Source organism: Myxine glutinosa, chromosome 7, assembly GCF_964187855.1.
Source record: "Myxine glutinosa chromosome 7, kmMyxGlut1.1, whole genome shotgun sequence".
NCBI lineage: Eukaryota > Metazoa > Chordata > Myxini > Myxiniformes > Myxinidae > Myxine > Myxine glutinosa.
The window spans coordinates 66,367,652-66,390,151 of record NC_136267.1 but is presented as its reverse complement, the minus strand read 5'-3'; positions in this window follow the sequence as shown (position 1 = coordinate 66,390,151).

The window sequence follows — 22,500 nt, the reverse complement described above, 5'->3', positions numbered from 1 at the left end:
AAAAACAACAAAGAATATAAAATATAAAAATAAATTATCAGTTTTTTTTCATTTTGAAATGGATAGAAAGTGAAGTGTGCTGAAAAAGAAAAAGTGTTTCCAGTAAATGGGGAAGATCCTTACCATGTTCGCTCGTTTATAAGATTGAAACTCATTTTTCTATTCCACTGTAAAAAACAAACAAAAAAAACAACAACAAAGAATATATAATATAAAAAGAAATTATCAGTTTTTTTTTCATTTTGAAATAGAGAGAAAGTGAAGTGTGCTGATAAAAGAAAGTGTTTCCAGTAAATGGGGAAGATCCTTACCATGTTCGCTCATTTATAAGATTGAAACTCGTTTTTCTATTCCACTGTAAAAATAAAAAATAAAAAAAAATCTATATATATATATATAATATAAAAAGAAATTTTCAGTTTTTTTCATTTTGAAATGGATAGAAAGTGAAGTGTGCTGAAAAAGAAAAAGTGTTTCCAGAAAATGGGGAAGATCCTTACCTTGTTCACTCACTTATAAGATTGAAACTCATTTTTCCATTCCACTGTAAAAACAAACAAACAAACAAAAAAAAAACAAAGAATATAAAATATAAAAAATAAATTATCAGGTTTTTTTCATGTTGAAATGGATAGAAAGTGAGGCATGCCGAAAAAAGTGTTTCCAGTAAATGGGGAAGATCCTTACCTTGTTCGCTCACTTATAAGATTGAAACTCATTTTTCCATTCAGCTGTAAAAATAAACAAACAAAAAAAAACAAAGAATATAAAATGTAAAAAGAAATTATCAGTTTTTTTTCATTTTGAAATGGATAGAAAGTGAAGCATGCTGAAAAAAGAAAAAGTGTTTCCAGTAAATGCGGAAGATCCTTACCATGTTCGCTCATTCATGAGATTGAAACTCGTTTTTCTATTCCACTGTAAAAAACAAAAACAAAAAAACAACAACGAATATAAAATATAAAAAGAAATCAGTTTTTTTTTCATTTTGAAATGGATAGAAAGTGAAGTGTGCTGATAAAAGAAAGAGTGTTTCCAGTAAATGCGGAAGATCCTTTCCATGTTCGCTCATTAATGAGATTGAAACTCATTTTTCTATTCCACTGTGAAAAAGAAACAAACAAAAAAAAACAAAGAATATAAAATGTAAAAAGAAATTATCAGTTTTTTTTTCAATTTGAAATGGATAGAAAGTGAAGCGCACTGAAAAAAGAAAAAGTGTTTCCAGTAAATGGGGAAGATCCTCGCCATGTTTGCTCATTTATAAGATTGAAACTAATTTTTCCATTCCACTGCAAAAAAAAACACCAAAAAAAACCAACAAAGAATATAAAATATAAAAATAAATTATCAGTTTTTTTTCATTTTGAAATGGATAGAAAGTGAAGCATGCTGAAAAAAGAAAAAGTGTTTCCAGTAAATGGGGAAGATCCTTGTTCGCTCATTTATAAGATTTAAACTCGTTTTTCTATTCCACTGTAAAAAACAAACAAAAAAAATAAAATATAAAAAGAAATTCTCTTTTTTTTCATTTTGAAATGGATGGAAAGTGAAATGTGCTGAAAAAAGAATAAGTTTTTCCAGTAAATGGGAAGATCCTTACCATGTTCACTCATTTATAAGATTGAAACTCATTTTTCTATTCCACTGTAAAAAAAAAATCAAAAAAACAACAAAGAATATAAAATATAAAAATAAATTATCAGTTTTTTTTCATTTTGAAATTATCATTTTTTTGGATATTGGATATTATCATTTTTGAAATGGATAGAAAGTGAAGCGTGCTGAAAAAAGAAAAAGTGTTTCCAGTAAATGGGGAAGATCCTTACTTGTTCACTCATTTATTAGATTTAAACTCGTTTTTCTATTCCACAGTAAATAATTTTTTTTAAAAACAAAGAATATAAAATATCAAAAGAAATTATCAGTTTTTTTCATTTTGAAATGGATAGAAAGTGAAGCGTGCTGAAAAAAGAAAAAGTGTGTCCAGTAAATGGGGAAGATCCTTACCATGTTCGCTCATTTATAAGATTGAACCTCATTTTTCTCTTCCACTGTAAAAAAAAAACAAAAAAAAAACAACAAAGAATATAAAATCTAAAAAGAAATTATCAGTTTTTTTTCATTTTGAAATGGATAGAAAGTGAAGTGTGCTGAAAAAAGAAAAAGTGTTTCCAGTAAATGGGGAAGATCCTTACCATGTTCGCTCGTTTATAAGATTGAAACTCATTTTTCTATTCCACTGTAAAAAACAAACAAAAAAACAACAACAAAGAATATAAAATATAAAAAGAAATTATCAGTTTTTTTTCGTTTTGAAATGGAGAGAAAGTGAAGCGTGCTGTAAAAATAAACTGTTTCCAGTAAATGGGGAAGATCCTCACCATGTTCGCTCGTTTATATGATTGAAACTTGTTTTTCTATTCCACTGTAAAAAAAAAAATATATATATATATATATAAAATATAAAAAGAAATTTTCAGTTTTTTTTCATTTTTAAATGGATAGAAAGTGAAGCGAGCTGAAAAAAGAAAAAGTGTTTCCAGTAAATGGGGAAGATCCTTACCATGTTCGCTCATTTCTAAGATTGAAACTCGTTTTTCTATTCCACTGCAAAAAAAAACAAAAACAAAAAAAACAACAAAGAATATAAAATATAAAAATAAATTATCAGTTTTTTTTCATTTTGAAATGGATAGAAAGTGAAATGTGCTGAAAAAAGAAAAAGTTTTTCCAGTAAATGGGGAAGATCCTTACCATGTTCACTCATTTATAAGATTGAAACTAATTTTTCTATTCCACTGTAAAAAACAACAAAAAAAACAACAAAGAATATAAAATATAAAAAGAAATCAGTTTTTTTTTCATTTTGAAATGGATAGAAAGTGAAGCGTGCTGAAAAAAGAAAAAGTGTTTCCAGTAAATGCGGAAGATCCTTACCATGTTCGCTCGTTTATAAGATTGAAACTCATTTTTCTATTCCACTGCAAAAAAAAACAAAAAAACAACAACAAGGAATATAAAATATAAAAAGAAATTATCAGTTTTTTTTCATTTTGAAATGGATAGAAAGTGAAGCGTGCTGAAAAAAGAAAAGTGTTTCTCGCAAATGGTGAAGATCCTTACCATGTTCGCTCACTTATAAGATTGAAACTCATTTTTCCATTCCACTGTAAAAAAAAATATATATATCTTTTTTTTTCATTTTGAAATGGAGAGAAAGTGAAGCGTGCTGTAAAAAGAAAGGGTTTCCAGTAAATGGGAAAGATCCTTACCATGTTCGCTCGTTTATAAGATTGAAACTCGTTTTTCTATTCCACTGTAAAAAACAAACAAACAAAAAAAAAAACAAAGAATATAAAATCTAAAAAGAAATTATTGGTTTTTTCATTTTGAAATGGAGAGAAAGTGAAGCATGCTGAAAAAAGAAAAGTGTTTCCAGTAAATGGGGAAGATCCTTACCATGTGCGCTCATTTATAAGATTGAAACTCATTTTTCTATTCCACTGTAAAACAAACAAAAAAAACAACAACAAAGAATATAAAACATAAAAAGAAATTATCAGGTTTTTTTCATTTTGAAATGGATAGAAAGTGAAGTGTGCTGTAAAAAGAGAGAGTGCTTCTAGCAAATGGCGAAGATCCTTACCATGTTCGCTCACTTATAAGATTGAAACTCATTTTTACATTCCACTGTAAAAAAAAAAAATTATAATTTTTTTTCATTTTGAAATGGAGAGAAAGTGAAGCGTGCTGTAAAAAGAAAGGGTTTCCAGTAAATGGGAAAGATCCTTACCATGTTCGCTCGTTTATAAGATTGAAACTCATTTTTCTATTCCATTGTAGAAAAAAAATGAAACAAAAAGGAGTATAAAATATAAAAAAAGATTATCAGTTTTTTCACTTTGAAATGGATAAGAAAGTGAAGCTTGCTGTAAAAAGAAAGAGTGATTCCAGCAAATGGGCGTAATTTTAAACCGTTAACGACAGGGTAAAATAAGGCCGAGATGAGATCAGATGACAGAATAACATGAAGAGGAGGAAAGGCATGCTTTGTTCAATCAGCGCTCTTGTCAAATGCTTGGAACCGATCTGTCTCTTTATCAATCAATGCCGTGTTCAAAAAAAAAAAAAAAAATTAAACGACATCTCAGCTTATCTCTGCAGGTAAGATTTGTGAAACATCACCAATTTGATATATTATATTATGCGTGCAGCAAAAAGCCACAGATATTAGCGGCTGCACTGTTCGACTGAGGTCCCCCAAGCCGCCATTTCCCGCTATCGTGTGGGTTTTTTGGGTTGCTGAAAGTTTAATGAGAAACCGCATGTGCCTTATACCTCGACACTAAAAGGTTGTACTTTGCCTGAGATCGGGATGCCGTTTCTGCCCTCTGAATCTTGAGCCCTCCGGCTGGGACCCCTACGCCTGGGTCTACCTTTTCTCACCATGAACCAACCCTGAAAGCCTTTTCGTGGTCCCTCGGGGTTTGCACGCCACCAGACAGGGCACCGCAAGGCTTCTGCGTGGGGTCAAGCGGGCCATGGGTGGGGCAGTAATGGAAGTAACAGGAGACAAGAGATTGAGGTTGACACTGACCTAGGCCTCTGACACCTCCCATCCCTACCATCTGTCTGTGTCCAGGCCAGCAGTCGAAGACACCCGGTAAATTGGAGGGGGGGAGTCTTGCGAGGTTCTGGGTGGAAGAAGCGATCGTCGTAAACTACGTAATGGCCGAGCCAACTATTTGGTCCGAGGGCTTCAGAGGTGAGTGGTCACGTGGTCCCACATGCAGTAAGGAAATCTCAATAATCGCCTGAATTGCATGATTATAACTGATTTGATACATACATGGTAAATCTCAGATCTACAATCGAACTGATGGCGAAAGTGTAATCCATGACCTGAAAGGTCATGTCCAGCACATTGATTGCCCTTTACAGGAAAACTCCATTGCCATTCTGCATCAGCCCATTAAATATCCACTGGAACATATTTACGTTCGGGTGTGCACACTTCACAACGAGAAACCAAACAATTTCTGCAAGAAATACACCATGATGGGTGCAACAAAATGACTCCCTCCTATCTCTCTCCTCTATCTCTATCTCTCTCTACTCTCTCCCTCTCCCTCTCCCCTCCGCCCTCTCCCTCTCCCTCCTCTTCCTTCACCTCCTCCTCCTTCACCTCCTCTTCCTTCACCTCCTCTTCCTTCACCTCTTCTTCCTTCACCTCTTCTTCCTTCACCTCCTCTTCCTTCACCACTTCCTCCTCCTCTTCCTCCTCTCCTCTTCCTCTTCTTTCTCCTCCTTCTCTCTCTCTCTCTCTCTCTCTCTCTCTCTCTCTCTCTCTCTCTCTCTCATTTGCCAATGGGATTTTTTTTCAACAGCGGTCATGGTGGTCAAGGCAAAGCCACAGTCGCGTTCCACTTTCCCTCTGCCAAAGTGAGTCCAGCTGTCAGCCCGTTGCTGATATCATTATTACCATGGTCTCGAGTGCAGGCGACAAGCCAGCCGCTGACAGCAGGCGTATCAATTATTTTAACAGCAGGACAGCAGCCTAGACGTGACCTTGTGCTAACAACCTTTGCCATCTGGCTGTAGAGACTTTGAAACACTTTCCGTATTTGTGCAAAGCGTGTTGTTTCAAAACATTCAAAAACAAAATTGCACAGGAATTTTAATTGACCGACTTTATTTGATTGAGAGGGCAGCAGCTGGGCATACGAATATATGTGGGCATGAAAGGCATGGTATGAAGGCCATGTCAGAAAAGCAAGAATATATTGTGAGTGTATATATGTATATATATATACAGTCACGTGAAAAAGTAAGTACACCTCATGTAAAGTTTTGACTTTTTCAACATATTTCAACATACAGCTATTTGATCTTCATTTCAACAATATTTAGAGATAAAGGTGATATAATATAACAAATATCATGAAACATTTACATTTTGTAGTCCATTGTATAATTTAAATAAACATAAATGCAAATTTCGCATGTGGAAAAGTAAGTACACCCTTGGCTCTAATAGGTGGTATTGCCCCCTTTGGCAGAAACAACCTCAAGTAGGCGTTTCTTATAACTGTCTACCAGTCTCTGACATCGACTGGGAGAAATTTTTGCCCACTCCTCCTTGCAGAAATCTTTCAGCTGTGCGATGTTTGAGGAGTTACTTGCATGCACAGCTCGTTTCAAATCCCCCCACAACATCTCGATGGAATGTAGATCCGGGCTTTGACTTGGCCGTTCCAGAACCCTCTATTTCTTTCTTTTCAGCCATTCCTTGGTGGATTTACCGGTATGTTTAGGGTCATTGTCATGTTGCAAGGTTCACCTTCAGTTGAGCTTCAACTTTCCGACAGATGGCCTCACATTATCCTCAAGCACCCTCTGGTACAATGAAGAATTCATAGTGGTGTGGCGGACACGAAGGCCCATTGGCATGGTGACATCATTCCGCGCACCAAGTGGGCGGCGGCTACGCCCGAGGGGTAGGCGTGGCCTAAGGATATACACTGGGCGTGCAGCCCGGAGCGCGCCAGTGCTACAGTGACCTCTTGTCAATAAAGACACTTTTGTTTAACCGCGTTGTCCGCTTCCTCCTCGGTAGCAAGTCGCGCGCGTAGCACCGCGCTTCATTGGTGACTCCGACGTTTTGGTCAGCTGTCACTGACCACCCGAAACCGCCACAGCCATGGCAACCAACGCGGTAGCGATAAAGCTCCCCAAGTTCTGGGAAGCTCAGGCGGAGATCTGGTTCCTGCAGGCCGAAGCCCAGTTCAGGCTTCGACGCATCACGGCGGACGAGACACGCTACTGCCACGTGGTCGCCTCCCGCGGGGCTGGCGCGGCCGCCCGCGTCGTGTCGGTCCTGAGGAACCCACCGGCCCATGACAGGTACGAGGGGATCAAGCGTCTCCTCCTCGCCACGTTCGGCCTCACGGTGGACGCACGGGCCGATCGCCTCTTGGACCTCCCCGAGCTCGGTGACACGCAACCGTCGGTCCGAATGGACCATATGCTGTCGCTCATGGGCAACAAAACCCCGAACGCTCTATTCCGGGCGTTATTTCGATGCCAGATGCCGGCACGAGTCCGCCTCGCGTTGGCCGGTTCCGCGACGATGGAACCCCGTGCGTTCGCGGCCGAGGCCGACAAGTTCTACGTGGCTTTGGACACGCAGGCGAGTTTCGGTGCGGCCGTAGCGGCTCCCGAGCCCGAACCTCCTGCGGGTGCCCACCCCTGCTCCGAGGGGTGCCTCGTGGCGGCCGCCACGCCCCGCCGACCACCACCGCGGAAACCGCGGCCTCCGGCTTCGCCGCAAACCTGGTGCCATTTCCACGCTAGGTTCGGCCACGAGGCTCGGCAATGTCACCCGCCGTGCTCATTCGGCAGGTCGGGAAACGCCCGGGCCGGCCCTGGGTAGTGGCACTGAGCACCGGCCGATTAAACAGCCTCCTATACATAACGGACACCTTATCCGGGCGCCGTTACCTGTGCGACACGGGAGCGCAGGTGAGTGTCGTTCCCGCCGGTACGTCCGACAAGCAGTCCGTGGGCCGGGGCCCCAGGCTGCTTGCTGCCAACGGCACGCCCATTCGCACGTACGGAAAACGCTGCCTTTCTCTGCGGTTTAGAGGGCAGGTTTTCCGATGGTCGTTCGTCACTGCCGACGTGCCTATGGCACTGCTTGGCGCGGACTTCCTCTGTGCCAATGGCCTGTTGGTCGACGTCAAGCACAGAAGGCTTGTCCAGGCTGAGACGTTCAGCTCGCTCGCTTGCGCGTTGCCCGCCTCGTTGAGCAGCTCACGGAGCGGCTCATCGAGCGGCACACTGAGCGGCTTGCTGAGCGGCTCGGTTCCGGCCAGGTTCATCTGCACGCTTCCGGCAGCGGACAAATTCACCCGCCTCCTCGCCCGTTTCCCGGCCCTCACGAGGCCCACCTTCTCGGCGGGGACTGTCAAGCACGGGGTGGAACATCACATCCCCACTGCCGGGCCACCGGTCTACGCCCGGGCATGCCGCCTCGAGCCGACGAAGCTCGCGGTAGCTAAAGCGGAGTTTGCTACGCTGGAGCGGCTCGGCATCGTGCGGTGCTCCGAGAGCGCTTGGGCGTCGCCGCTCCACATCGTGCCCAAGCCCGGCGGAGGATGGCGACCGTGCGGGGACTACCGCCATCTCAACGACGCCACCACCCCCACCCACTACCCCATCCCCCATATTCAGGACTTTTCCGCCCGCTTGGCGAATGTCCTTCTTTTCGAAGGTGGACCTCATACGCGGTTACCACCAGGTCCCCGTCAGGCCGGAGGACATCCCTAAGACGGCTGTCATCACGCCGTTCGGTCTTTTCGAATTTCTTCGGATGCCCTTTGGTTTGAAGAATGCGGCTCAGGCGTTCCAGCGCCTCATGGACAGCATCTTGCGCGACTTTTATTTCGTCTACGTCTATCTGGATGACATCCTCGTCGCAAGCGCGTCCCGCGAAGAGCACCTACACCATCTCCGCACGCTCTTCGAACGTCTGGGCCAGCACGGCCTGATCATGAACCCCGCCAAGTGCCGGTTCGGTGTCACCGAAATCGACTTTTTGGGGCACCGCGTCACCAGGCACGGGGCCGTCCCCCTACCAGCCAAGGTGGAGGCGGTGAAAGGGTTTCCGCGCCCCTGCACGATCAGGGGGCTCCAGGAGTTCCTGGGCATGGTAAACTTTTACCACCGTTTCCTGCCCCGCATCGCCCAGCTCCTGCGCCCCTTGCATGAGGGCCTCCGGGGGAAGCCGGGCAAAGGTGACGTCACCTGGACCAACCAGATGGACGCGGCGTTCGTGGGCGCGAAGCTCGCCTTGGCTAACGCCACCATGCTCGCGCACCCGGCGCCCGATGCACCGATCACCCTCACCACCGACGCCTCGGACTACGCGGTGGGTGCGGTGCACGAGCAATGGGTGCGTGGAGCTTGGCAACCGCTGGCGTTCTTCAGCCGGCACCTTCGCCCGCCCGAACGCCGGTACAGTACCTTCGACCGCAAGTTGCTCGGGCTCCACCTGCCGGTCAGGCACTTCCGCCATTTGCTCGAGGGCCGTGCGTTCACGGCCTTCGTCGACCACAAACCACTGATGTTCGCGATGGGCCAGGTCGCCGAGCCGTGGTCGGCCTGGCAGCAGCGTCACCTCTAGGCCGTGTCCGAATACACGATGGACATCCGGCACGTCGCGGGGAAGGACAACCTGGTGGCGGATTGCCTTTCCCGGTCCGTTGCCCACGCGGTCCACCTCGGCATCGACTATGCCCGGATGGCGGCGGACCAGGCCGCCGACCCCGATGTCCAGGCCTTGCGGACCGCCGTTACGGGCCTCCGTGTCACCGAGGTGCCGTTCAACGGCACGGGCACGGCCCTCTGGTGCGACGTCTCCCTCGGGCGGCCTCGCCCCATCATGCCCGCGGGCGGATTTTCGACTCCATCCACGGGCTGTCACACCCGGGCACGAGGGCCTCCCAGAGGTTGATCGCCGACAAGTTTGTCTGGCATGGCCTCCGGAAGGCCGTCCGCGGCTGGGCCAGGACGTGCCTCGCGTGCCAGCGCGCGAAGGTGCACCGACACATCCAGGCCCCATTGGCCCCGTTTGCGGTGCCGGAACGTCGGTTTGACCACGTTCACATGGACCTGGTGGGACCTCTGCCCCCCTCGTGGGGTTTCACCCACGTCCTAACCATGATGGACCGCACCACCCGGTGGCCGGAGGCCGTGCCTTTGGCATCAACGACGGCGGCGGACGTCGCGCAGGCGTTCATCGCCACCTGGTTCATCCAGTTCGGCGCCCCCTCGGACATCTCATCCGACCGCGGCCCCCAGTTCACCTCGGAGCTCTGGGGGGCGGGCGCGCGGGGGCTCGGGGTCCAGCTGCACCGCACCACGGCCTACCACCCCCAGGCTAACGGCCTGTGTGAGCGGTTCCACCGCTCGTTGAAGGCCGCGCTCCAGGCCACCCTCCGCGACGGCGGCTGGGTCGACCGGCTCCCCTGGGTCCTGCTGGGCCTCCGGACGGCGCCCAAGGAGGACCTGCGCACATCCGCGGCGGAGTTGGTCTTTGGACAACCGCTGCGGGTGCCGGGCGAGTTCCTCCCCGACCCCACGGCACCTTGGCCCGCGGCGCAGGAGCGCTCCGCACTGCAGGAGACTGCCCGGAGGTTCACCCCGGTGCCGACGGCGCACCATGGGCACCCACCCATGCACATCGCCTTGGAGTTTCGCACCGCGGAGTCTGTCTTCGTCCGGCACGACGCCCACAGGACACCACTGCGACCCCCGTACGACGGGCCTTTCCGCGTGCTGGAGACCGGGGTGAAATACTTCACCTTGGACATCGGCGGTACTACCGACCGCGTCTCGGTGGATCGACTCAAGCCGGCCCACCTCGATGTGGACCACCCACCACCAGTGGCTCGGCCCCCGCGTCGGGGCCACCCCCCGGTGGGCGGACCCCCAGCACCGCCCAGCACCACCGGCACGCCGCCCCCCGGTCCGGCACCCATCCCGGGTACAGCCGGGGGCATCCCAGCTGGCATCCCTGCACCCCGGACGCCGCCGGTCGCCAGAGGGCGCTTCGGCCGGGTCATCCGTTTGCCCTGCAAACTGGCCCTCCAGGTGCGCGGGAATTCTGGGGGGGCACGTGTGGCGGACACGAAAGCCCACTGGCGTGGTGACACCATTCCGCGCACCACGTGGCCGGCGGCCACGCCCGAGGGGTAGGCATGGCCTCAGGATATACACTGGGCGCGCAGCCCGGAGCGCACCAGTGCTACAGTGACCTCTTGTCAATAAAGACACTTTTGTTTAACCGCGTTGTCCGCTTCCTCCTTGGTAGCAAGTCGCGCGCGTAGCACCGCGCTTCAATGGACTATATGATGGTGAGCTGCCCAGGCCCTGATGCAGCAAAGCTGCCCCAAACCATAATATTTCCACCACCATGCTTTACAGTTGGTATCAGGTTCTTGTGGTCAAATGCTGTCTTTGGTTTTCGCCAAACATGTCTTCTGGTACTGTGGCCAAATATCTCTACCTTTGACTCATCTGTCCAGAGCACATTGTTCCACAAGTGCTGGCCTTTGCCTCGGTGTTCATTTGTAAACTTTAGTCTTGCCATGATGTTCTTTCTGGACAGCAAAGGTTTCCTCCTGGCACACCTCCCATGTAGATCAAATTTGTGCAGCCTTTTTCTAATAGGAGACTCGTGCACTTTGACATCAACAGTGGCAAGAGCTACCTGTAGGTCCCGTGATGACATTCTGGGGTTCTTTGAGACTTCTTTCAACATCTTGCGGTCTGCTCTCGGGCTATCCTGCTGGGGCAGCCTGGCCTGAACAAGTTGGCAGTTCTTTGGAATCTTCTCCACTTGAAGATGATCTTCCGGACAGTCGAATGATTGATTTCAAATTGTTTGGAGATCTTTTCAAATCCCTTCCCAGACTCGTAGGCATCTATAACCTTCTTTCTGAAGGCCTCAGAGCGCTCTTTTGATCTAGGCATGGTGACGCCACACACTTCAACAACAAAGAGCAAACCCAAACTAAATGTCTGAGGTTTAAATAAGACAGGTTCCTCCAAGATCCTCTCCAACGATGTTCTAATCATATGCACCTGAGCTGGTGCACCTGATTCTAATTTTAGGTATTTGTAGTGGTGATAAATGTATGGGTGTACTTACTTTTTCCACATGCGAAATTTGCATTGATGTTTATTTAAATTATACAATGGACTACAAAATGTAAATGTTTCATGATATTTGTTATATTATATCACCTTTATCTATCAATATTGTTGAAATGAAGATCGAATAGCTGTACGTTGAAATATGTTGAAAAAGTCAAAACTTTACATGGGGTGTACTTACTTTTCCACGTGACTGTATCTATATATCTATCTATCTATATATATATATATATATATATATATATATATATATATATATATATATATATATATATATATATATATATATATATATATATATATATATATATATATATACATACATACATATATATATATATATATATATATATATATATATATATATATATATATATATATATATATATATACATATATATATGTATGTATGTATGTATATATATATATATATATATATATATATATATATATATATATATATATATATATATATATATATATATGTATCTATATATATATATATATTGTTGCGAATATGGAATTTGGCCTCCATATCCGCTTGTAAATATTCCCCTATTTCCCCAATACTCCCCAACTATCCCCAATCCCCCATTCCCTAGTCCCATTGTCTGTAAACAACAATCAGTAGAGCCGACCTTCCCCTTTTTCCCCCATTAAATGTCGTGCCCAGGTCCACCGCACCACACGTAGACAACTTTCGGACATCTTGCTAGTTATTCTTAGTCTATGTCAGTTAAGGACTCGTTTCCATTAATTATGACTCTTCGTTGCACCAGAATGTGATTATATGGCACCAGTAGTGAGTTTAGGACCTTTCCCATACCTCCTCCCATCTTCTTCCCCAAACAACAACAATAACAACAACTACAACAACAATTACAACTACGACTACAACTACGACTACAACAACAGAGGGGCGGGGAGTGTGCGTCCTCACACCGGCTCGGTTACCCGCCATGACCATGCGCTCCACGGCGTTACCCCGAAGGGGCTGGCTGTCAGCTCCTCGTCAGGGGCGGAGCCAGTAACCCCCCCACGCACCCAATGAGAAGCAACGTGCCGATTCCATCTGGGGCGGAGCTAACGAGCCGAGGGCGTGTCACTCCCCGCCGGATATAAGCGACTCCCCGGATGTGACGTTAGATGCGCCCCCAGCTTGAGACGAGAAGACGCCACCTCGAGCGCTGTGAAACCTCCTGCATCTACTGGACCGTACAGTACCCTGTCCTTGAGCCAAGAGTGCACCTTGAGCCATCGATTCTGCCTTTCCTAGCCATCAATCCCCGTGTGAGTCAGCCTTTTGTCCCGTTTATCTGTCGTCTGTTGGGGTTAATATAAGATTGTGTCTAAGTGCTTGTCTTTCTATGCTGTACCTCTCGTCCCTGTAATCTGACCTTCCGCCCTAATATAATCTCCTCCGGAGGTCTTGAGAACCGTATCCCTGGTGTCGCGTCAATTTAATCCCAGCCGTGTGTCTTTTCCTTCATTGACCTAGCGTAGCGCGATTAGTCAACGTTCGGGTATAATCGGGTAACTTGTGCAGACGTGGTCATACCAAAACCGCTCGGTAAATAACATCTAAGCCACGTCTGTAACAATTGGTGTCGAGGAGTGGAATTCGAACCCGGGACTAAATTTATTAGGCCCAAATTGGTAATAGAATCGATTCGGAGCGCGTTTCCCGCGCGAAATTATAACGGCGAAATTTGATTTTGTTATACGAAAATAAAAACCCGAATTTTGAAAGTCGCGCTATGGCGGATCAAGACAGCTGGGGTCCGGTAGGGGAGAGTGAGGCAGGGTCGGTCCAGGACCAAATTGAGGGACGGGAGGAGAGCGAAGCAGTGAGGGCGGCAGGGTCGCAAAATAGCGTTGTCATGCACGAGGTGGCCACGGCGTCCACGCCCGCGACCGTAGTGGCGCCACCGGTGGATTTGAACTTGTTTTTAATACAAATGAAGGCCCTTATGGCCCAAAATTGTGAGCAAATGAGGGCTGATAGAGAGCGATTGGGTGAGCGATTGGGGGTAATGAGGGACGAAGCGAGGGCTCGGAGTGAGCAATTGGGGGTAATGGGAAACCAAATGGGGGTAATGAGGGACGAAGCGAGGGGTACCGGTGAGAAGTTAGACAATAATTTTAAGGGATTAGACAAGAAATTTGGGAAGTTAGACGACAAATTTGAGGGGTTAGACAATAATTTTAAGGAGTTAGACAAGAAATTTGAGGGGTTAGACAACGGGATAAAATAAGTGAAAAATGGGTTAATGGGGGTAGAAAATAGAATGGCTGCCCAGGAGAATCAGATAGAGGGAGTGAAAAATGGGTTAGAGGGGTTAGAAAACAGTATGGAAGGCAAATTGAGGGACATGAGGGACCAAGCGGAAAGGGAAGTTAACCAAATGGGGCAGCAGATAGAGGGGGTCAGAATGGGGGTAGAAACCAAACTGGATGCTCACAGGGAGGAAATGGAGCAGATGAGGATGGCATCTGGGCAGGAGATGCAAGTGATGGGAGAGCAGATCAGAAGAGGAGTGAGTGAGGAGGTCGGAGGAGTGCGCGAGGAGGTGAGGCACTGTAAGGAGCGCATGGAGAAAGAGGTGAGAAAGGGGACTGTAAAGTTACAAGGGGGCATAGAGGACCTGACGCAGGAGGTGGAACAGCTGACGGAGGGACAAAAAGAACTAACGGAGCAGGTTCAAAGGAACACTGTGGTATTAGGAGGTTTAAAAGCGACACAAAATGACCTAAAAAATGACTTGGTAGCGACGAAGAGGGAATGTCAGATGGTACGTGAGGGACTGACAACGAGGTTGGACGAGGTGATAGAGGTAATGGAGACGAAGGACCGGCAGGTGAGGACGCACATGGAAACGGTCAAGGTAGCCTTGGAGGACGAGCTTGAGGAGACGTACCGGGGAATAAAAGAGGTGAAGCACAAATTAGAAGAAGTGGAAGAAGGGATGAGCGAAATTAAGAAGCGACGGAGAGGGGATAAGAAAGAGATAAAAGAGGAGATAAAAGAATTGGTCCAAAGTCTGTGTTTGGATCGTGATGATGTGCTCATTAACCGGATGAGGGATTCGCAGGTGATGGAGGAGAAGCGAAGAGGAAGAGGACCCGGTGTAAGTGGTGACCAATATGGTCGTGCGTATGATGCGCCAGGGGATTTAAGAAGCTTGGGGGTCGAGATGGACCCGGGTGTTCGCGAGAGGCCGTGGGTGAAGTGTGCGACAGGTCTGGTGTGCGAAAGAGGAGGTGTGCAAGAAAGTCCGACTCTGGGGTGTGTGAGGAAAAAGTGCGTGCCAAGGAGTGAGGGTGCTGGCGAGAGTGAGTCGGTCGTAGCGTGTGTGCGAGGGAGCACATGGAAGCGCGGTGTGGTAAGTGTTACAGAGGGTGTGACGGGAGAGTGTGCGCAGGAGTGCGCGCGAGAAAGGTGTGTAACGGACAGGTGCATGAGGAAAGAGTGCGCTGTCGGGAGTAAGGGCGAGTGCGTTGTCAGGAATGGAGGTGAAAGTAGTGAGAGTGACATGGAGCGTGAGTTAGTTGTGACAGGTGAGCGAGGATGTACACCTGGGATGGAAGGATGCACACCTGGAATGGTAGAGCGTGAGTGGGAATGCACGCTGGAGTTGGTGGTGAGGCACGTGGTTGGGTGTGCGAATGAGGGCACACCTGTGATTGTCACAGAGGAGGTGACCGAGGAGGGGGCGCGAAGCGGTGTATTGGTGAGGTGTGCGAGCAACGAATGTGTGCCAAAGTGTTCGGTGGTCAGGTGTGTGACCAAGGCTGTGAGTGGAATGGGTGTACCTGGGTGTGTAAGGAAAGGTACGAGGAGCATGGGCACGGCTGGATGTGTGAGCAAGGAACGGGCTGCGGGGTGTAAGCGTCCAGGTGAAGCATCGACGTTAGACGGGGTAGAGTTTAGAACGACTTATAGCCGAATCGGGCCCTCGGTGCGTGCTGGGCCTCGCTTTGAACGGCCGCGTCCGTGCTCCACTAGGTGGAGCTGGCAGCCCGATAGAAAGGGTCGTCATGGCGACCACTTTTTGGTGAGACGTGCCGGCAGGTCTAGATCGGGGCATTGGATGGCTCCACGCCGAGGTGGTGCGTGGGATCTCGGCACGGGTAAGCCCCCGTCCCTGCACCGAGTGCCGGACGCATCCTGCCGCCGGCACAAAACAACCAGCATCCATTGCTTGGCTTTACGAAGCCGGGCTTTGGACAGGGATTGGCGCACCGAGAGGCATTAGTGAGTAGACTGGGTGATGAGGTTAGTGTTTTGGACCCAAAATTAGAGAAAAACAAAATTTGATGATTGGCAAGGGATTGGCAGTAGTGATTGGCAGATGATGGGTAGTGATTGGCAAATTTTTGATTTGTTGAAATTTGATGTGCAAAATTGGTCGTGAGAGACCCCCGATGTGGTGGGATGGCATCCCTGCCACCCTTCCCATGTGAGGGGGCAAAGGAGCAATAGCTTATGGGGTGTATGGCAGTGAAAACTAGCCCGGGTGGGTTAGGTTATATTGTAGGGATCTAGCGAAGATGACATTAGGTGACGTTAAGGTTAGTTAGTGACTGATACCTGTAGTGGGGACGCAGGTAGATTAGTGTGGATAATAATGACGTGGGAGCGCAATAGTTTAACGGGACGACTGGGAAGCGCAAGTTTCAGAAGGGAGTAGTTAGCTGAGATGATGCCGTGTGTGTGAGGATGGAACAGGTGTGATTGCACAGGTGTGCAACTGGACAGGTGTGTGGAGCAGTGTGTGAGTAATGAGTGTTGTGGATCAGCGCGAATGCGCTTGGGGAGAGAAGGGTGCAGGTGGCACCAGGTGTGAGAGCACAGGTGTGCAGGTACAGGTGTGTGGAGAGAGTTGGAGTGAGTGGTACGGAGTGGTGTGCGTGGTGCGAAGGTGTGGATGGGGGAAGAGTGGACCCTTTTCACGAGTACCCGGGGCGGGTAGTGTAAGTGTTAGGTAGAGGGTACAGGTAAATTGTGGTTGGATATTGGCATCTGTGGTGCGGGTGACAGAATGGTATTGTGAATGGGTGCATTAGTGTTGTGGAAATGGCTGGGCGTGTAGCCCGTTAGTGTGTGTAGTTGGTTGGGCACTCCACCACTGTGAGGATGTCGGCCAGGTGAGGCCGCAGGTGGGCTCTGGGAGCCGGTAGAGTTGTGGATGGGGCCCGAGGATCCGGAGGACGGACCCGGGTAGCCCAGTGCCAGAGAGGGCACCGAGTGGGGAGAGTGCCAGAGGGCCTTCCACAGGTAGTTAGGTTAGGGTGAGGAGCGGGTAAGCTCGGGTGGCAACTGCAGTGGTGGAGGTGTGCAGGTGGGTAGACCCGCTGGAGAGGTACACGCCACAGCCCGGAAATTGTGCGAGGGCACCGGGAGATGAATCGGGGGAGTGAGACCCCAAATTGAAAAGCACCACAGTTTGGCCAATGGGAATTGGTTTTTAGAACCCATAGTGTAAGAGGGCCAATGGTTTGGCCGGAGAGAGACCCCGGGTAGTGTAAAGTTGTTAAAGTCATTTAGGAAATAGTTAGGATTGATGAACCTGTCGCACCATACGCAGCCACTTACCTGTGGTGATGATGATGACTCCACACCTGTGTTTTCTTTGTTTTGTTGCAGGAAATGAAATTGCTGTGTGGATTGTGAGACGCATCACGACGTGGATGAGACATTGGGGTGATTCCATCTCTCCCTCCCTAGGAGGGACCGATGATGAATTGGTAATGGCAAATTATGATGTTGAGTTGGAGATGGCAAATTATGATGTTGAGTTGAAAATGGCAAATTTGATTGGTTAGGAGGGAGAGAAGACGAATTTGGTTTATGGGAGGAACGGGGAAGACAGTAGGGATGTTTGTTGATTTGTAAAGTAGATGTTTATGGGTAGTGTTGTGTTGTGTGGATACAGTAAGGGGTAAGGGAGGGGCCATGTAGGTTACCTGGTGGGGGGGGGGGGCGTACGATAGAAACGTACCTGTCTCACCTGGTTCCCATGTGCCCCCAGTGTGCATCATCTTACATTGCGTGCACTTTTGCGCCCTTACCACCTTACTCACTTGTCTTTTCTTTTGTCTCCCACCTCCGAGGATCTGGCTTTGGGGTAGAGAGAGAGGAGAGAGAGGTGCTGGCTATGCAGTTGTGGGCCTGCACTTTCGCTGCTTGCTGCTTGGATCGATACACCATATGGACCGCAATGTTTGTGGCCACCCACAATGGACCGCAGCTCTTTTGCGGCCAAGCACCACCCGTGGATGGACCTATGGGTCAACGTGGCACCTATGCCATACAGGTGAACCACTTATAGTTGACACCACTGAAGGCCACAATATAGAAATGGACGCGGTTGGCGCCTTTCTTTATTTTTTTGAAAGAGGCAAGAAGGCCAAGTGCACCACACGAAGGCAAGACCAGCGGCAGAACATCGGCCGGCTGCGACACCACCGGTGATTTATAGACACTTTATTGGTGCACCGGATGGTGCTCACTGTGTGATGGGGTGGTGCTTGATGCTTGGAAGGGGTGCTCTGCACATTATTAAAGGCCGTAGGCCACAGAGCACTCGTGGGTTGGTGTATCGATGCTAGCATGCGTGCTCTCTCTATGCATAACATCTGCATGTGTTCCTCCAAAAACAGGTCCTGGATCGTAGTGTAAAAATCAGCGTAGTCTTGTGTAAATAATGCTCCCTACCGGCTGTATGTTTAGTTTGAGGATTCTTTCCGGATTCGGTTATCCTGTGGGTGTGTTTCTGTGAGGAGAAGGGTGCAACGTCGCAGGGGGACATATTTACTCATTTGTGAATATCTGTAAAACTGTCGCACTCAGGGTAGAGTTAATAGTAGAGGGAACTACATTGCGTGCCACACTAAAGTAGGTAAAAATTTATCGGGTCGGGACGCCCCGAGGGTAGAGAAGGGTGCAATGTTGCGAATATGGAATTTGGCCTCCATATCCGCTTGTAAATATTCCCCTATTTCCCCAATACTCCCCAACTATCCCCAATCCCCCATTCCCTAGTCCCATTGTCTGTAAACAACAATCAGTAGAGCCGACCTTCCCCTTTTTCCCCCATTAAATGTCGTGCCCAGGTCCACCGCACCACACGTAGACAACTTTCGGACATCTTGCTAGTTATTCTTAGTCTATGTCAGTTAAGGACTCGTTTCCATTAATTATGACTCTTCGTTGCACCAGAATGTGATTATATGGCACCAGTAGTGAGTTTAGGACCTTTCCCATACCTCCTCCCATCTTCTTCCCCAAACAACAACAATAACAACAACAACTACAACAACAATTACAACTACAACTACGACTACAACAACAGAGGGGCGGGGAGTGTGCGTCCTCACACCGGCTCGGTTACCCGCCATGACCATGCGCTCCACGGCGTTACCCGAAGGGGCTGGCTGTCAGCTCCTCGTCAGGGGCGGAGCCAGTAACCCCCCCCACGCACCCAATGAGAAGCAACGTGCCGATTCCATCTGGGGCGGAGCTAACGAGCCGAGGGCGTGTCACTCCCCGCGGATATAAGCGACTCCCCGGATGTGACGTTAGATGCGCCCCCAGCTTGAGACGAGAAGACGCCACCTCGAGCGCTGTGAAACCTCCTGCATCTACTGGACCGTACAGTACCCTGTCCTTGAGCCAAGAGTGCACCTTGAGCCATCGATTCTGCCTTTCCTAGCCATCAATCCCCGTGTGAGTCAGCCTTTTGTCCCGTTTATCTGTCGTCTGTTGGGGTTAATATAAGATTGTGTCTAAGTGCTTGTCTTTCTATGCTGTACCTCTCGTCCCTGTAATCTGACCTTCCGCCCTAATATAATCTCCTCCGGAGGTCTTGAGAACCGTATCCCTGGTGTCGCGTCAATTTAATCCCAGCCGTGTGTCTTTTCCTTCATTGACCTAGCGTAGCGCGATTAGTCAACGTTCGGGTATAATCGGGTAACTTGTGCAGACGTGGTCATACCAAAACCGCTCGGTAAATAACATCTAAGCCACGTCTGTAACAATATATATATATATATATATATATATACATACATACATACATACATACATACATACATACATATATATATATATATATATATATATATATATATATATATATATATATATATATATATACGTACATACATATTCATACCTACGTATATATATATATATGTATATATATATATATATATGTATATATGTAAATATATATATATATATATATATATATATATATATATATATATATATATATATATATCTATATATATAAAGTAGAGTTGGCCTCTATCTATGATCTCTAAGATCTCGAGAACCCGTGGACGGATTTGCGAGCGGAAAGTACTGTTCGACTCGGGATGGTCCCAGGAATGTCACGGAGACATAAACATTTAAAAAATTTCGGGTTTTAAAATTAGCGTATTATTAGCACTAGCAGAAGAGAGAGGGATTCGAAGGGAGGGAGCGCAGCGCTTCTAGCGCTTCTGACTACAGCACACCTTCTATATATATAAAGTAGAGTTGGTCCTGATCTATGTATCTATGATCTCTAAGATCTCGAGAACCCGTGGACGGATTTGCGAGCGGAAAGTACTGTTCGACTCGGGATGGTCCCAGGAATGTCACGGAGACATAAACATTTAAAAAATTTCGGGTTTTAAAATTAGCGTATTATTAGCACTAGCAGAAGAGAGAGGGATTCGAAGGGAGGGAGCGCAGCGCTTCTAGCGCTTCTGACTACAGCACACCTTAAAATTAAAAAAACTTCGGGTTTTAAAATTAGTGTGTTACGCGTAATTAGCGCTAGCAGAAGAGGGAGGGAATCTAAGGGAGGGAGCGCAGTGCTCCCTCCAGCGCTTCTGTTAGCGTAATTAGCGTATTTCGGAACGTTAATTTTTCAACTTCATTATTCGGAATCAGTACGTCCCAGAGAACCTTCGTAACGTTAATTTTTCAACTTCATCCGATTGACATGGGACCAACGGCATGTGACAAAGAGTGAAACATACAGGCTACATTTATTTGACGACAATGAGTTCCGACTTCCGACCTCGGTGGGATGACAGGCTGAGTCAACCCCCCTGGTGTGAAGGGGGAGGAGGAGGGGAGGGGGAAGAGAAGGGGAGGGGAACGAGGGGGAAGGGGATGGAGGGGGGAGGGGGAGGGGGAAGGGGGAGGGGGAGGGGGAGGGGGAAGGGGGGAGGGGGGGGAGGGGAAAGGGGGGGGGAGGGGGAGGGGAGGGGCCCTTCTTCCCCCTGGGCACCCCCGCACCCTTCCCTCCCCCCTTCCCCTCCCCCCTCCCCCCCCTTCCCCCCTCCCCCCCCATTCCCCTCCCCCTCCTCTTCCCCCTCCCCCTCCTCCTCCCCCCGCTTCCCCCCTCCCCCCCTCCCCCCCCGTTCCCCTCCCCTCCTCTTCCCCCTCCCCTCCTCCTCCCACTCCCGTGCAAAGCCGGGTACCTCTGCTAGTATATATATATATATATATATATATATATATATATATATATTGTTGTGGTTGTGCCATAAAGGTAGACCCCGTATCGTCAATTGCACAACAACATGTAGCCTGCATTAGTCAGTTATGTTTTATTGAATGTAAAGATTAGCCCTTTCCCATTGTATCGTACAAAAGACCAATATGCGTTGAGTTAGGCAGGATGTCAAACCTTAGTTGGTTAAGGGAAGCCAAAACACCAGATGTGCAGAACGGCGTGGCCAAAAGCACGGCCCACGTGACCAATGGCGAGCTGGGAACCCGTCGCCATGATGCGACAAGCCTCAGCCAATGGGAGGCTGTGGAACATTTTGAGGGGCGTGGGCAGATCTGGTAAAAGCCCACACGGATCGCAATTTCATTCTCTTTTGCCTGGGATTTCGCCACGTCGACGACCTCCTGCTCTGTTCTCTCTTTGCCTCGTGGACGACACGATTCTCTTGCTTTTTGGGACTTCACCGAGGACACACCAGCTCTTGCCCCTTTCGCCATGCCCACGACGGGACCTTGCTTGCTTTTTCATATCTCCCACGACACATGTTTGGCCTTTGCTCGACGCCCGACAGCCATCACGTCTGCGCCGATCTTTTGCGCCATCCGGCTGACCCGCAAGCATTGGCATTTTCTACACGACTCACCTGCGCTGAAGTTCATCTACCTGTGCTAAGTTCGTCCGTGCCAATTCGAGGCGGCGGTTCGTCCCGCGCACCTGACGTCACGATCGAACTGCGGGCCACGCACACACACCAGACCACGTGGTCACCAGCGAGGAATCCCAGCAGGTACATCGGCACGCAATTGAATAAGGTGTGGTCTACTGATTAGGATTCGACGCTCTCACCGCCGCGGCCCCTTGTACCTGCGGATACCGCAACAAATTGGTGTCCGGGAGTGGGATTGGACCTGCAGTATGCTTCACATACTGCGAAATTATGAGTGTGTGCAAATTTTGTTTAAAACATTTAAAACAAAATTAAAATAAAATTAGGATGATGTCGGGCCAAGACGTGCAGGTTCCGGTGCGTATAGAGAATGTAGAGAATGAAGGTGAATTAATGGCCCAGGACGTAAACGAACAGATTGACCTTGGAGGTAATCACGGCACGGCAGGGAGTGAAGACAATGGCCGCGCTTCGCGCGCAGGGCCGGCGGCAGAGGCCGGGCCCGCTGTACAAGCGGGGATTAACATGGAGTTATTCATGACACAAATGTTAGCGAGCATGAAAGAGTGGAGTTGTGAAATGAAGGAAATGGGTGATCGA